The following is a 16,977-nucleotide window of genomic DNA, read 5'->3' on the forward strand; positions in this document are numbered from 1 at the left end:
TTATTTTTAAAAAGAAAAAATTGCCATAAAAAACCCAATTCTTTTTATTAAAGAATTGATATTTATCCTCAATGCTTCAAAATAGAACACATTTACCTATAGAGTTGGAATTTTTAAAAATACAAAAATCCATCAACAACATTAAGAAAACAGTAACTAAAAACTTTTTGCCCTGATGTTGGCTAATAGAAAGGAAATTTAAAATATGCATAAACCTCACTTCATATACCCTACCTGTACACACACATCATTTTAGTAACACTTAATAGAAAAAAAAAAGCTATACACATGGAAACCAGTGGAATGTGGGCAATGGTAAACAAAAGGTCTTACAGGCTACTCATCGAACTCCAAGAGGCCACACGTAGCTGCAAACTGCACATAATTGATATAGCTATTTTATCCAAGGGAAAGGTGAGAAAATGGTAATTTAGACACAAGGAAAAAATACAAGGAGAGAGAGGTATTTGAACTTGAGCGCACATTAGCTAGCTTCAGTATGAAGTTGAAATGGGTACTGATGTCACAAGTTCCATAGGAGAAAAATAGTGTACCTCTTTTTCCAACTAGCTGGAATGGGGAAATATACTATTTCCCCACTGAGATACTGCCTTGGGTCTTTCCTGGGAGACCCACCTAGTTTTTCAAAATACTTCGGTAGTCTATACCAGTGTTGCCCAATTTTATTTGGCCACAGAACCCTTTTAAACTCGAAAGAATTTTGCGGAACCCCCTAATAAAAGTCTAATATTTGGAGCTGAAAAAGTAGACCACAAAAAAGTAAGGATAATAATCAAATGCTAATCAAGGTCATGATATCAACATTCAGTCTAATTGCATATATTAAAAACAAAAATCACATAATATTAGTTATTATTTTATTTAATCATAACATGTTACTATAATGGAATTTTCTCACCGAACCCTTATTTTCACTTCCGCGGAACACCATTTGGGAAACACTGGTCTATACAAAAATGAGATATTTTCCCACTATGTGTATATTTAGTTCTTTATCCATGTATATGTTGCAAGTCACTCACAATTTGACCTCTCTATATATGCATTTATATATATGCATTTAAATTTAATAACTAATTCTATCAATTTCCAATGTGATGTTGGCTTTAATTTTTCTCTTCTCTAATTCAGTTTGTGCCAGTTAAGGTGGTGTAATGCCTGATTTAAAATAACACTTGGGAATCAGCTCACTTTCAGGAATGATGGTCTTGATTAGGGATGTCAGTGTGTAGACAACTAAATTATTAATCAATAAACCTGGGCTTGTTGGTTAATCCTGTCCACTACATGCACTCCTTCCCCCGCACCTTGCTGCCTCTGTATCAGAGCAGAAGCGGGGAGGGAGGTCCCTCCGGATCCTGTGGAGCCACCTGCTTTCAAGCCGGCTCCCCACGTGTGGAGTTGCCTCCCCCCGCACTGCTGCCTATCAGGGGAGCAAGTGCGAGCCAATACACTTGGGGAGTCAGCTTTTAAGCTGTCCCTCCCATAGATACACCTTGCTGCCTCCCATAAAGGCAGCCAAGGAGGGGAGCAGGCAGGAGCCGGTGCTTGGGGGAGTTCAGAGGCAGCAGCGAGGGTAAGGCAAGGGAGGCTGCTCTGTGGATGCTGGCGCAGCCTCTGTCCATGGGAAGCTTGGGCCTATATCAGAGGCAGCAGTGCAGGGTAGCAGGCAGCAGCCAAACTGCACAGGGAACAGGTTTTTAAATGGGCTCCCCACGTGGACTAGGAATGTTAAGGACTAGTCGACTATCTGATAAGTGAATAATTATAGGCTAGTCGACAGGATAGTCAACTAGTCTGTCCCCCCCACAAACATCTTTGCTGCCTCTATCAGATAGAGGCAACAAGGGGGGGGCGGGAGGGCAGCATATTTCAAAGCGGCAGCGCCGCAAGGAGCCCGGTGTCCCATGCTCCACACAGCACTGCCACTGTGAATCACAGTGGCAGTGTTTCAAAGTGGCAGTGCTGCACAGCTGATCCTGGGCTCAGTGCAGCGCTGCCCCCTTTGAAATGCCACCACAGCATATAGAACAGGGATGGGCAATAATTTTTAAAAGGATGCCACCTCACAAATTTCTGAAGTGGCCCTAGAAGGGACGTGGCCTTGGGTAGACGGAACAGGGCCAGGATACTTCTCATGCCCCCCACCGAGACACTGATTGGCCTGGGGATGGAAGAGAAGGTGAAATCTTTGCCCCCACCCCAGGTGCCTAGAGAAAATTGCCAGCTGTTTCAAAACAGCTGGCAGTTCCCTCTAGGCACTGCAGCTCCCTCCTATCTCAAGGCCCCACTCATAAGTGAGTATACTTACATCAGAATGGCATTTAGTACAACCTGTTAAAAAAAAAAAGTTAATCCTAATGCCTTTTTAGATTAGCTCATTCATGTTCAATTAAATCTTTACGTTAGGTTTGTTATTGTACATGCAGTAGCAAAAAACAGGGCAAGTCTTTTCTAACATGTTGTGGGTCAATTAACCTAATTTAGCAGCCATTGTATTCTTTCCTTTAGATAATGAACCTGTCACAATGTGATGTATGCAGAGTTGTAGTCATATCAGTCCCAGAATATTGGAGAGACCAGGGGATGAAGTAATTTTTATTGGAGCAACTTCTGCTGGTGAGAGTAACAAGCTTTCAAGCTAACATAAAGCTCTTCTGTGCATCTCTGAAATGTACTCAAGAGCATCACAGTTACATAGAAGGTGAAACAGATTATTTAGCATAAGGGAATGGTCCCTTGAAATATTTGAGAACTATTTATGCCAAATAATTTGTTCCACCTTGTATTTAACAGTGCCACCCTGAGTATGTTTCCCAGACCTTAAGAAGAGCACCGCATAAACTCAAATGCTTAACTTTTTCACCAATAAAAGTTGGTCCAATACAAGATATTACCTTAGCTACCTTGTCTCTATAAATATGATGTGACAGCTTGGATACTGCAGCTTTAGGAAGTACAACTAACTTGGAATAGAATGATTGAAGAAAAACATTTCATGCCTCCCAGATAATTTTTGAAACAACATTTAGTGACATTCTTGTGGTGCAGCTGTTAAACAAGATCACATCATCTGGAGTATTCCTCAAAGCTAGGTTAGGAAGACTGAAGTCAAAACAACTCCTTTGGAGAAATAAATCAGTCAACTATAATTTAAAGTACACACTATTATCCCCTAATTTAAATATCATTGTGCTTCACAAGCTCAGTCAATTAGGGGTCTGACACAATGACAAATTATTCAGACAAGTTATTTCCTTAAGAATCTTTATTTAGTTTAAAATCTATACAAATGTATCCATCATTATACCTTACATTATAAGATAATGCTGACCAAGGTTAGCGTTAAACTTCTGAAAGCATCACTACTCTCCCTCAGTGATTTGAGTAACTAGATGATGTGTTCTGAAGGTAAAGAGATTCACACAATTTTCACCCATTGTCTTCCTCTTGGATAAAACACTTAGGGTATGTCTATACTAGCCCCCTAGTTCGAACTAGGGAGGCTACTGTAGGCATTCAAAGTTGCAAATGAAACCCAGGATTTAAATATCCCGGGCTTTATATGCATGTTTCCGTCTGGTCATCACTTTGAAATTCCACTAGCCTGAAGTAACTGCCCACAGCTACACGTGGCAGTGAAACGGTTATTCAAACTAAGTCCTTAGTTCAAATTAACTGTTACTCCTCCTGGAATGAGGTGTAATAGTTAATTGAACTAAGGATTTAGTTCGAATTACTGTTTCACTGCCGCGTGTAGCCGCGGGCAGTTACTTCAGGCTAGTGGAATTTCAAAATGGCGTCCGGACGGGAACATGCAAATAAAGACTGGGAGATTTAACTTCGAATGCCTACATTAGCCTCCCTAATTCAAACTAGGGGGCTAGTGTAGACATACCCTTATTTTGCTTGCTGTGGTGGAGTGTTAAACAACGAGACAGACCTGTGATTTTCAAGCCTTTTACCACTTTCATATTGCCAGGAAAAGTAACTGCATAATCTTTACATTTAAGTAATCTATTTTAATGTGAAAGACTCCAGGTGGATTTTAATTGTAGTAAATATGCAAATAGCATAGAATTGAGGAAATGGAAGAGTCAACCAGATTAGACTCCAGTTCCCAACAGGTCATGCCTCCACTTGCTGAGGGATCAACGCTCAGGTGATCAGCCCTCCAGGGTTTGATTTACCAAGTCTAGTAAAGACCCACTAAATTGAACATTGAGGGCCCAACCATCAATGCCAGTGATCTCGCTGTTACAAGGGGGAAGGGAAGGGAAGGGAAGGGAAGGGAAGTTTCTCCCATTGACCTCCTACTGTGGGGCCACCCCAGAAAAATCAGTGCAAGGTACATTGACTCCAGCCACACAATTCACTTATCTGGAGTTGAGTCTCTTGCATGGATTTTCCCTGCCAGTGTAGACCTGGAGTCAGTAAAGGATATGGTTCTACAGAACCTACACATCCATACTAAACTCCGGGGGAAAAAGAGAGTCGTGTGGTCTGCAGCCTGAAGTGTGGATTCTATTCCTTGTTCTGCACAGTCTTCCCATTTTGGTTAGTTCAGTTTCTGTACCTCTTCTCTCCCTCACACAATCTGGTATAACCATGCCTATTATATTCAAGAATCTCAATTTCATAAGGACTGTAAGACATTACTTGAGGTCTTACTTCATCATGAATTCTGTGTCATTGACAAAGCTGCAACTAGATTATAATGATGGAAAATAAAAGCCTATTAATTATTGAGATAAATGCTTTATAAAATTCTTCATTCAGATAACCTGAGCAAAGGCACATATAACTGAGTCTGGCTGCTGCAGACACATTTTTAAAAAAGCAATCACTGCATAGGTTTAAGAAATAGGATGAAGTGACGAAATTAAAATTATGACTAAGTATGAGGAAACTTCCCAACAATCAGGAATGTGATTTGAATTTAAATCTATTTGATTGTGTAATAGTTTTACAAGGGAATAATGTAATTCCCATCACTTGAAACATTAAAACTGCAGAAAGTAAGGAAGTTATAGGTAGCAAGCCTTTATTGGGAGATGGAACGGACTTTATTAACTCTCTACAGCAGGGATGACCAACCCACGGCTCCTGACAGAACCGGAACGGAACCCGGAACCACTCAAGTAAATTGCTCTCACAGCTATTGTGGTGGATTTCTTTGATATCTTCACCCACACAAGGATGTCTGTATTTAATTACATTATTGTCAATTACTAGGCAGTTCACCTATAATCAACTTTTCAACTAGATACTTCACTCTATTTAGGATTAAATCAAGAATTGCCAAACCCCTTTTGGGTTTCAAAACTAGGTCCTACAACAAGCAGCCACTAAGAGTTTTTAGAAATTTTTCTCTTGCTATCTTATCCTGAAATGGGATATCCAGTCAACATGAATTGCATTGGAATTGGGTTTTCTGTTTATGTAGCCTCTCTAATCTCCCTGAGCATTTCATAATCACCATCTGGTCAGCAGTATATGCCTACACCTATATTCTTCTTATTCAAGCACGGAATTTCTATCTATAGAGATTCTATAGTGGAGTGTGAATAATTTAAGATTTTTACTAAATTTGATTGTATGCGTTTTCACATACAGCACCACTCCAATGTCTTCTCTATGGTTTGTACATACCGTATTTTCCGGCGTATAGGGCGACTGGGCGTATAAGACGACCCCCTATCTTTTTAATTAAAAGATAGGGTTTCATCTTATACCCCAGCGCCCCTCCGCCTCCTTTGCTCCCGGTGTCCCTGGTCTGCTGGAGATGGTCCCCAGCAGACCAGAGGCACCGGGAGCAAAGCCGCAGCAGCTTTGAAAGCCTCGGGGGAAGCCGGCGGGGGGGCATCCCAGGCGCGCCTGGGCTGCTCCCCCGCCGGAGCCCCTCCGCGGCTTTCAAAGCCTCGGGGGAAGCCGGCGGGGGGGCATCCCAGGCGCGCCTGGGCCCCTCCCCCGCCGGAGCCCCTCCGCGGCTTCCAAAGCCTCGGGGGAAGCCGGCGGGGGGGCATCCCAGGCGCGCCTGGGCTGCTCCCCCGCCGGAGCCCCTCCGCGGCTGGGCTCCGGCGGGGGAGCAGCCCAGGCGCGCCTGGGATGCCCCCCCCCCGGCTTCCCCCGAGGCTTTCAAAGCCGCGGAGGGGCTCCGGCGGGGGAGCAGCCCAGGCGCGCCTGGGATGCCCCCCCGCCGGCTTCCCCCGAGGCTTTCAAAGCCGCGGAGGGGCTCCGGCGGTGGGGCATCCCAGGCGCGCCTGGGATGTATACCCGGCGTACAAGACGACCCCCGATTTTTGGGGGATGGTTTTTAACATCAGAGGTCGTCTTGTACGCCGGAATATACGGTATTTTGTATCCTTATATTTGTGTGTCCCATTGATTATCTTTGTTTCATAAAGTTCCTGTGATGCCTCTTACATCAATATCCTCATTTAATACCAGGCCTTCAGATTCACTCATCTTAGTATTTCAATTACTAGTATTTGTATAAAAGCACTTATAGTCTGTCAATAGGGCCTGAATGTTGTGTAGTCTTGCCTTAATCTTTGTATTCATGCCCATCAGTGTGAAAAGAAGCTATTGTATATATATTTGCATGTATATGCAACCACATTTAAGTTGCAGCCCTTGACATGTGCTGTATCATTGTGGCCCCTGGGTTTTCCAAAGTTGAGTAGCCTTGAGTTAGATGGAACCCATCCTTCCTGTTCAGGCTCCTAAAGTTTTTCCAGTTCCTAATAAAACTAAGTCCTTTCTCCCAACACCACTATTTCATTTGAAAGACTCTGCAGTTGTGCTTGTCTAACGAATTTAATCTCTTCCCTAGCAGCCTAAATTTGGCCTTTAGAACAGTGGTGGGCAAGCTGCATGCAGCCCACTGGAGCTCCACCTGCAGCCAACGGACCCACTGGCTGGCTCCTTCCCCCATGTGCCTCTCACGCACTGGAGCCCCACACTTCCTGCTCCTCCTCCTGCTGCTGTAGCCCACTGAGGTGAAGGAGGGCCATTCGTGAGGCCCACCCACCATTGCAGGTTGCCCATCCCTGCTTTAGAACCTCTGTCTTACCTTTCTCTGTGTCACCGATACCTATATACCTCTACGTCTACACTCAGGGCTAAAGTCGAGTTAAGATACACAACTTCAGCTACATTAATTGCGGTGCTGACATCGAAGTACCTTCACTCAACTTTTGGCACTGTCTACACAGCAGGAAGTTGCAGCTTCCTTTGATGCCACTTACTCCTTGTGAAATGAGGATTACAGAAGTCAGAGTAAGAAGTCTGTTATTTAGAAATTACTTTGAAATAATAATAGGACTGCTGTGTAGATGCACACTGTTATTTCGAAATAACACGAGATTTTTAAATAAATGTGAATTGTAGACATAGCCTATAAGACCACCAACTCCTTCCCAGCATAAACACAAAGTCCAGCTAGATGGAGCAAGAGGTCCACAAGCATCTCACAATTTACCATGTGGCTCTCAAAACCACCACTAACTCACCTATCTATATTTATAAGAATTGAATTGCCCATCACTATAACCCACTTCTCCCTAGTAACTGGAGTCCACTTCCCCAGAAAGGTATCCTCAGTGTAGGAGCATACTATTACATCATCTGGAAAAAGGGTCCCAACTAGGGATGAAACAGTATAGTCAATTAACTGATTAACTAATAACCAAAAGATTATAGGTTAATGCTGTAAACTACACACATTTCTGGCCCCCCCTCTCCTCTACAGCCAGTCAATTTTTTAGCAGGCTGACCTGCAGCCCGGCTCAGTCCCAGCTTGCACCGGGTCCAGGACCTATCCCCACTGCAGCTCTGCATTTAAAGTATATTAGGAGCCAGGCCAGCAGGAAGCCCGGTTTAGTTCCAGCTCACGCCAGCCCCACTCCCGGGGAGCCCCCTGTAACCTACCGCTGCTGCATCCCTATCAGAGGCAGCAGCGCAGGGTGGCAGGAAGCCCGGCTGCAAGAGGAGCTGTTTTTTAAACTGGCTCCCCTCGCAGACCAGCTCCTGCCTGGCACTGCTGCCTCTGATAGAGACACAGCAGCACAGGATGCCAGGGGACTCCTCGGGAGTGGAGCCAGAGCACACTGGTTGCCAGCACCACCAACTACCTCGCAGGGACTATTGAATAGTCGACTAACAGATAAGAATTCATGAGGTTAAATTACTATTCAATAAACCAATAGTTAATATTCCAGTCCCAATTATGACATGAAGTGCTCACATCTACTGTAGGGATGTAATAGTATAGTCGATTAACCGATAAGTTTTTTGCTTATCAGTTAATGTTACAGACTACATGCATTTTCCCTCTCCCCCCTTGCCAGTAAATTTTTTAACAGGCTGGCCAGCAGACTGGCTCAGTCCCAGCTTGCACCAGGTCCAGGACCTACCCCTGCTGCAGCTCTGCATTTAAAGTGTATTACGAGCTGGGTAGGCAAGCAGCCCAGCTCAGTACTGGTTCTCACCCCAGGTCTGGGAACTCACAAACCCCACCCCAGATGAGGGCTGCTGCCACCCTGTTCTGCTGCCTCTGTATCAGAGGCAGCAGCATGGGGCGACGGGCAGCCAGTCCGCAAGGGGAGCTGATTTTTAAACTAGATTACCTCATGGACCAGCTCCCTCCTGGCACCCCACAGCACAGAGTGGCAGGAGGCTCCTCACACTGGCTGCCAGCCCCACCCTGGGGAGTACAGAATAGTCAAGTAACCGATAGAAGATTAATCTTCTTTCGAATGTCATATTCAACACTATTTCTTCATCAAAATTGGATGTCTAAACTCTCCAGCCAGTGAACAGCATTGCGGAATAGATTGTGGATATCCTCTAGTGAGCCAATACATTTTTGTGTTGGGCATTCCACAACAATGTGGTGCATAGTTTGCTGACTGCCACAATCACAAAGTGGAGATGGAAATAAATTTCACTTATGCAGTAGATAACCACACCTGTTCTGACCAGCCCTAAGCTGGTTTAGAACACACCACAGTCTCTGGGGAAGATTGAAATCTTTCTGCTCAGTGGTGGGATCCAACACAAGATGTTCGTTTGGGACGTCTACTTGCTGACATTCAGCTCGCCATAGTTCCTTAACATTGTCTATGACTTCCTTTGCTCACTGTCGGGGGCTTGCGGGATTTTAGACGCGATGCTGGAGGCTGATCGAGGTATTTCTGGATGCGAAGAGGTTGGCTGCTGTGGTTGATATCTTGGTACAGTCTGTATTACTGCTCCCGTCGACGGATGCTTCATGGGGTGATGTTTGCCAGCAGCGGTAACCATTCTATGGCAATGGGCTTTAAAGTTCCCATTATCACTCATGTGGCATTGTTCAGTTGAGTGTTGACTAGCTTTGTGTGGGCGCTTTCTGACCGCACCCGAGAGCAATATTCAGCAACAGAGTATACCAGGGCTATTGCTGAGGCCCTCAAGGTATGTGCTCCAGCTTCCCAAATGGTTGCGGCGAGTTCTCTTAGGAGCAGCAATAAAAATTCATGAGGTTAATCGACTATTCAATTAACCGATATTTAACATCCCTAATCTACTGTTGTTGCTCACCAGTCTGGTTACAACATGCTGAATTGTATAGAGTCCCAGTCCCTTAAAGACCTCTATCTTTATTCCCTGATAAGTGCCTTGCATTGCTCAAGCTTGGAAGGCATATTTGAAGAGTGAATAAGTGTATAATAATTCAAGAGACAAAAATGAACTTGTCATTAAAGCACCAGATTGACTCAAATGATCTCATTCCCAGCTTCTCCACAGATTTATTAAATCATGGACAAGGCATGTAGCTTCATTTCCCAATCTATAAAATCAGCAAGTGATGATTCTTTAGTCCCAAAAGGTATTAAAAGACTTGAATGCATTCGTGTTTGATAAACATTGAGACATTCTAACCAATGAGAAAAGAGTTAAAGTATAATTACAGCTATTATCCAGTTTGAAAAATCCATTTTAAAGTGGGTAGCTGTCTCAGTAATTGAGGTGGACATTTCAGTAATTAAAAGAGAACAGAAAATTTCCATCCCTTATAACAGAAGGAAAACCATCTAAACATTAACTACTAACTAAAGTATAATTCTCGGGAGTCTCCAAACATTGGTCCAGAACTTCTGAAACTGCTCATATCTTATAAATCTGTATTTGCTTAATAGGTAAGAATACAAGAAAAACTGTACTGAGTGAGACCAAAGGTTCATCTAGCCCAGTATATTGTCTTCCAATAGTAGCCAATGCCAGGCACTTCAGAGGGAATGAACAGAACAAGTAATTATCAAGTGATTCAGCAGATATGTGATCATTTTTCAAGCCTGGGGGATATGACCAACTGAATTTAATAATGAGGATTAACATCAAACTGACACAAACACTTGTCAATGAAGTTAATTATGATGTTCGCCTTATTTTCAGTATTTAAGAATATTTAATATCTATTGTATTGCTTTGTTTTTTAAAACTAGATGAATATTGTATATTTTGGTAGGACTAGTGAATCCTTTAAAAGAATTTACCACCATGTCTAAAAGCATCATCGTTCTAAGTTAGGGTTTTTTTGTTTTGGTATTACTGGGCTTCATATATGAACCACGTTATAATCTACTGGCTGGCTTGGAAGAATTGAATTTTTTTTTTTAACTGGTAAATGTCAGTAAATGTTGATTTCACCATATGCAAACAAAAATGTCCATCAATAATCAAAATTGACAGACAAGCTAAATACAAAAATTATTTTTTTGAACTTAAATATTCACTTTGTATATTTTGACATGAGATGTTGGTAATTTATGTTTTAGCAGCGATAAAGCTTTAACTTTTTGAATCTCAATGTCTGTCATTAAATAATTCACATGACCCCTTCCCATAATTTCATGCAACTGTGAAAATAAATAAAAACAGAGACAGAAAAAATTAAAACATTCATATGTTAAAATTATAAAAAATAATTTAATTCTGTGAAACCTATTCATTCCAGAAAAATGCATAGTTGTAGTGCTGTAGCTATGCCATTATGATTAGTGTCTGTACTGTAGTCATAGGCTGAATTTGATTTCCAATACAAATCCCTTACTTCTGCCTGGGAATAATCTGGATACAATCTGATTTGGGTCTCCCATATGACAACACAGGCTATCTTTACGCAAAATAGTTTATCATTTATTTTGAGGGCATGTCTACACTAGGAAATTATTTCAAAATAACTAAAATTGAAATAACTCCTGAAATAACAAAATCAAAATAGTGTGTCCCTACTACAGAGGAGCCTCGAATTAGTCCAAGGTGGACTCCATTACTGTGGACGCACTACCTCAATTTAGAGCCCCAGGAAGCACTGGGGGAGTAATTACTTCAAATTACTCTGGGGAATAGTTATTTTGAAATAGTAGCAGCGGAGCATCCATACTATCTCTATTTTGAAATAAGCCTTATTCCCCGAGGAAAGCAGGAGTACAGATTTTGAAATAATTCCAGCCCTTTATTTTGAAATAATGGACTTGGTAGTGTGGATGCTTTGCTTTTTATTTCTAAATAAAGGGGGGTTAGTTTGAAATAACTCCCTAATATAGACCAGGGCTGAGAAAGTTATAAATTCATGCGGTGGAGTTTTTTCCATTTTTCTTTTGGTTACATTGGAGAAGACCTCCAGGAACTGTCAGACTTTCCTTCAAGATTGTGTTTTTGTTAAGATGTAGGTGAGACACCATATTGGATGGAACTCAGATTTTGCTCATGTGGGGCAGTGGAACTTGGATAGGCTCAGAGTTTGGTCCCTCTCTCCTGGGGTTGTGAAGTTATATTTGCTGTCACGGGGGGGGGGGGGGGGGGTCACCAAACAATGAAGTTTGAGAAACCCTGACATAGGTCAATGTAATTGTAAGGTCTAGACTAGACCAATGTTTCTCAACAAGTGGTACGAGTACCAGAGAGAGGTCGGGGGAGGGGAGGGGAGGGGTGGGGTACATCAACACAACTGAAATTTAGAGAAAACTGAATTTTTGTTTTAAGTTTCACAGCACTTTATTATTTTTGTGCATTTTACACCCAAACATTTCATCACCCGCCCAGCTACGATTAAGTTGTTTAAACAAATGTGTTGAAATGATAGAAAAAAAATGGTGTGTCTGAAAACTGTAGGTAGTGAGGGTACTTATAATTGTTTTAGTTTTGTGTTTGAAAAAGGGGTACTTTATAAAAAAAAAGGTTGAGAAACACTGGACTAGACCTTAGGGAGCTCCTGTACAGACTGACACAAATTGCAAATTCAGTTAATAAAAATGTACATTAATGAGACTGTAGCCTGTGATTTTACCAGAGTTAAAAACCAGATAGACAGAAATAAGCAGTGGGCAAAGAAATTTACAATGGGTATTTCATGAGTAATTCAGAAAGGAGAATGAAAGCTTACAAGTCACATTCAATTTTTACAACACCGTAACTAAAAAAGGCTATTTTTACAACACCAAAGATTTCTACCAGTATAATTTATGGCTCATATTGCTTTGCTGGCTGCAAAGTGGGAGAGTGCACTCTATTTCTATGAGAAAAGAAAAAGTAGGTAGTGCAATGCTGGAAACAAAGACATAACAAAATATACTAGATTAGACAGCATCAGTTTTCTTCCACTTTAATCTCTGCAGACACATATAATCTCATTTGTACTGTGGATGGAAAAACCACTTAGCATTGTCTCATCCAACTGATAAAGTGGCCATTATACCACACCTTACCCAAAAGTATTAAAATAAAGGCTTTTCTACCAGTAACTTATCCATTTCTCCTTCACTTCTTCTCTTTTAGATCCATTAAGGACTTTAAAAAAAGGATACCACACAATTCTTTGGATGCAGTCATTTTTTTAGGAAAATCTAAAATTTTGCCTTTTCTGGAGTGAAAAGAGGAACCATATACTTTAGGGATGTCAGTAGTCAACCAGTAAGCAACACCCTTACCTGGATGATCTTTCAGACTAACTAGCGGCCCCGTCAAGCTGGAGCAGCCCCTCCTGGGCTCGTTGGGCCCATCGCACCATAGGCTGTTTAAATGGTTAACTGGTTAAACATTATGTTTAACTAACTAATTAAATGGGATTTTATATCCCTAATATACAACATTCTGTATAATGAAGACTGTCCACAGTAATGTCTGGAATAAGCTATCTGGAATATGGTAGTTGTAAGAAAGTTATTTGTAGGTAGGACTGAGAAATTCATAGGAACACAAGAAACCTCTTGAATTGCTCAAAATCAGTGATGATTTCCTGGGTATAACTACTGTTTTGATTTTTTACTGTTCCTTTCTGTGATCTTCATCACTCAGTTAAAAGACATGACATAAGGCCTGAGGTGAAGCAGAAGTAGCTAATGTTTTACCTGACCAATGTCTGAAGAATGAACTGTCTTCTCATTCAAAAGACAGAAAGAAAGGAAGCACTCCTTCCCTTTACAATTTAATTTCCCTTTCAGTTCCATTTATCAGAGTGAAGTATTTAACCAATGCTTTAAAGAGTATTTCTCAATGCTAACAGTTCAGCTTTTCCAATAATTGATGTAAACATGTTTAACAATTCTGTTATAACACACAGGCTATGTCTACACTACAGGCTTCTTGTGCAAGAAGCTTTTTGCAGAATACAATTAAACTAGTATTTATGCAGAAGAGATCTTCTGCAAAAACTTCTTAGGCAAGAGAGCGTCCACACTGCAAACGCGCATTGAAAAAGTGATGTGCTTTTGCAGAAGAGAGCATCCACAATACATGGATGCTCTCTTGAAAGAAAGTGTTGATAGCTATCCACAGAATGTCCACCAGAGCACCTGTGCTTTTTCCTCTTTCCTGTTTTTGTGCAAAAAAACCCTGTTGCCCGTCCACATACACCTTTTTGCATAAGAACTCTTGCACACACAAAAAAGAGTTATTCCTCGTAGAAGGAGGAATACCTACACCGGAAAAACCCTTCTGTTCTTTCATTTTACTTGCGAAAAAATGCACTTCAGGTGTGGACACGCTGCAAATTTTTGCGCAAAAATGCCTATTTTTGCGCAAAAACTCTGTTGTGTAGACCTAGCCACATTCTTAGTCCAACATAACTATTACAAGATAAACATTAAAGAAATAATTTCATAAAATTGCCTTTTATACTATGGACATTAAACTACATAGTATGGACTTTTAACATTTATATTCTAGTTCTTTGCAATAACAGGATGCATTGATTAATCAAAAACTAAAAACTGACATTTAAGCTTATCTAATTCTCTGAAGGACAGAAACACTAGAAAGAAATCACAACTGAAGTATGAAAAGCACATTGTCGGGTCAAATTCAGATGACAATTTAGGGTTTTTAGATAGATTAGATAGACCTACACACACACAAAACCTTGCCCAACTTAAAATGTTTCCATATTTTGTCATGTTGGAGTTCTTGTTTATTTTAATTACCAGCAAAAAAAACAGCTTCCCATCCCAAAGATATTTTCCTGCAGTGTTTGCATTGTGTTAAGAGGACCAGAAAGTTAAACTGATTATATACAACTAAATTGATTAGTCTGTTCTCAGTATCAAAGATGAATGACATACCAGTATTCAATTAGTACTGTTTGCTTTTTAAAACAGTTAATGTGTTAGTAACAAATAGTATATGGAGATTCGCTATTTTTAATCTATGAATGTAAGTATATTTTTTTCAGTTTTAAGTATAGCAACAGAATGCTAGGCTATAAATTACACCACCATGACAAGCTTTGCTAGCTTTCACTAGTCACTGGATTCTTTCTATATTTTATTTAAAAGACAATAAACATATATTTAGATAAACAGTTTCTAACTGTGCACATACCAAAGCCAAATGAAGTCTCATAAATATCTGTAACAAGTTAGTTAAGAACTAATCTTTAGAATCTAGCAACTCAGAATTCTACTCTAGTAAAAGCAGCATCAGGATGGACAACAAACACAGTTTGGGCTCTAACAAGAAATTGTAGATTTAATACTAGCTGATTACAATTAAACTAGTATTTATGTACAACTTTCTACAGAAGTCTCAGAATTACATAAAAACATAAAAACAGGCAAGTAGAAAATTAAGTTTCTGCTGCCATCTTTTCTAAGAAAAAGAACAAAGGCAAGAGTGTATTCGAATCTTCATTCTAATATTGATATCTCAGCAAGGTAACCAAGTATTCATGTTCCACAGATACACAGTATTAAAATGAAATTACAAGATGATTTAATAAATATTAGATAAAATATTGTTACATTTTGGTCTTTAGATTAGTAATAACTTGTCAGAGTACCTAAAAAGAGCTTGTGCGCTTCATAGACAGAAGCCTTTCAATTGCTTATGAAGTCCGGATGCTATTACAAACTAGTGGATGCTAGGAAAAGAAAATGCAGTCCACAAATACCACCATCAGATCAATTAAATAATCTTACAGAAACTGCCCTTTTTAATATATAGGTTCACATTCTGGTAAAGAACAGTCTGCAATACTATAATGAAATCTGTTCAAAAACAGATCTGCAATGCGTATGCTTTTCAGTTTGCAACATCAATCAATATCCAACACTGAAAAGGGTATATGGCAAAAGATGCAATAAAATTGTATTTGCTTTAGGAACAGGACAATGTTCTCTATTAAAAAAAACATGTCATTGGGAGAGGCTCGTTGAGGTGTTAGATTTCCCATTTCTATTCCCAGTTAATGATCAAAGCTCTTCCACTAACCGAAATACCACCATAGTTTTAAAAGCTGTGCACACACACAACTACCCTGCCTTTCAAGAACCAGCTGAGAGACTGTTTACAATATGCAGCCAGTCTAGGGCTGCATGGATAGTCTTACCACATTTCATGAGTTCGGACTATGTTTGATACAAGTTACGACCTCTACACCTCTATTAATTTAAAACCAAACTGAGCTTAAAGAAAAGAAGAAAATATTGACAATGTAAAATCCAAGAGTTTTTGGAGGAACAATTATGTAACATCCACACACTCCTTGTTACAGACCCTAATCAAGGTAACCACAAAACCACAAAACCAAAACAGAGGCAGAACTATTATGGTTCATGCATTCTTCTTCTCACTCACATGGGGCAGGCAAAATATGGCTCATCTGACCTGCAGCCTGCCCTCTCAGGCATAGAGCCTGCCTGAAGGTCCAGCTAGTCAGGAGCCACCAAGTAAGTGCCTCTAGGCCAGAGACTACACCTGACACCCCACCTTCTCCTACACTCCAACTCCCTACCCCAGGTCACCATCCCTTCCCTCTGCACCCTTCTCTCCCAGGTGACAACTCTCTCCCAGACCCTGCACTCCTCTCACACTGCTCCCCCAAGACAGAATCCTTTCCTGCACCCCGCACCTCCTTCCTAATTCCCTATCCCAGGTGACAACTTCCTCCTTCACCCAAACTTCCTCTCAAACTCCACACCCTCTCCTGTACCCCAATCCATAACCCCAAGCTCCCTTCTGCACCCAACTTCCATCTAAGACCTCACATCCCCTCCATTGAAAAACGCAGCCCTTGATCACTTACCAAAATCTCAGGGTGCCCCCTTCATAAAAAAGTAGACACTGCACTGATATATATCGATGTCATTAGCAAAGCCAATGCCTTCCCACCCTCTCCCAGAAACCCAGGAAACAGAGTCCCAAGCAGGCATTAGCTCAAGCTGCATCTGCCAGGAGGAGGAAGAGAACAACCTAACTTGAGGTGGGCAAGTCTTCCTTACCAGGAATAACCCACCACTACCGCCTATCATCACACCTCAGCATTAAAGAGAAGTGTGGGTGGCAATTCCCCTCCCTAGTCTGTAGGGCTTCAACTTTGCTACCCCCCAACGAACACACATGATAAATCATCCCCAGATCTGGCTGTTGGGAAGTCTCCTTCACTGGGACAACTCTCTCCTCCTTCTTCCATCATCT

The 16,977-nt window shown here is 41.2% G+C and overlaps 1 protein-coding gene across 7 annotated transcripts in view; it reads right to left on the reverse strand.

The window, feature by feature from the left end:
- CLSTN1 (calsyntenin 1) overlaps window positions 1-16,977 on the reverse strand; it is a 79,510-nt gene that overhangs the window by 61,404 nt on the left and 1,129 nt on the right. The window lies entirely within an intron of this gene.

This window comes from Pelodiscus sinensis, chromosome 24, assembly GCF_052426305.1.
Source record: "Pelodiscus sinensis isolate ZL-2025 chromosome 24, ASM5242630v1, whole genome shotgun sequence".
NCBI lineage: Eukaryota > Metazoa > Chordata > Testudines > Trionychidae > Pelodiscus > Pelodiscus sinensis.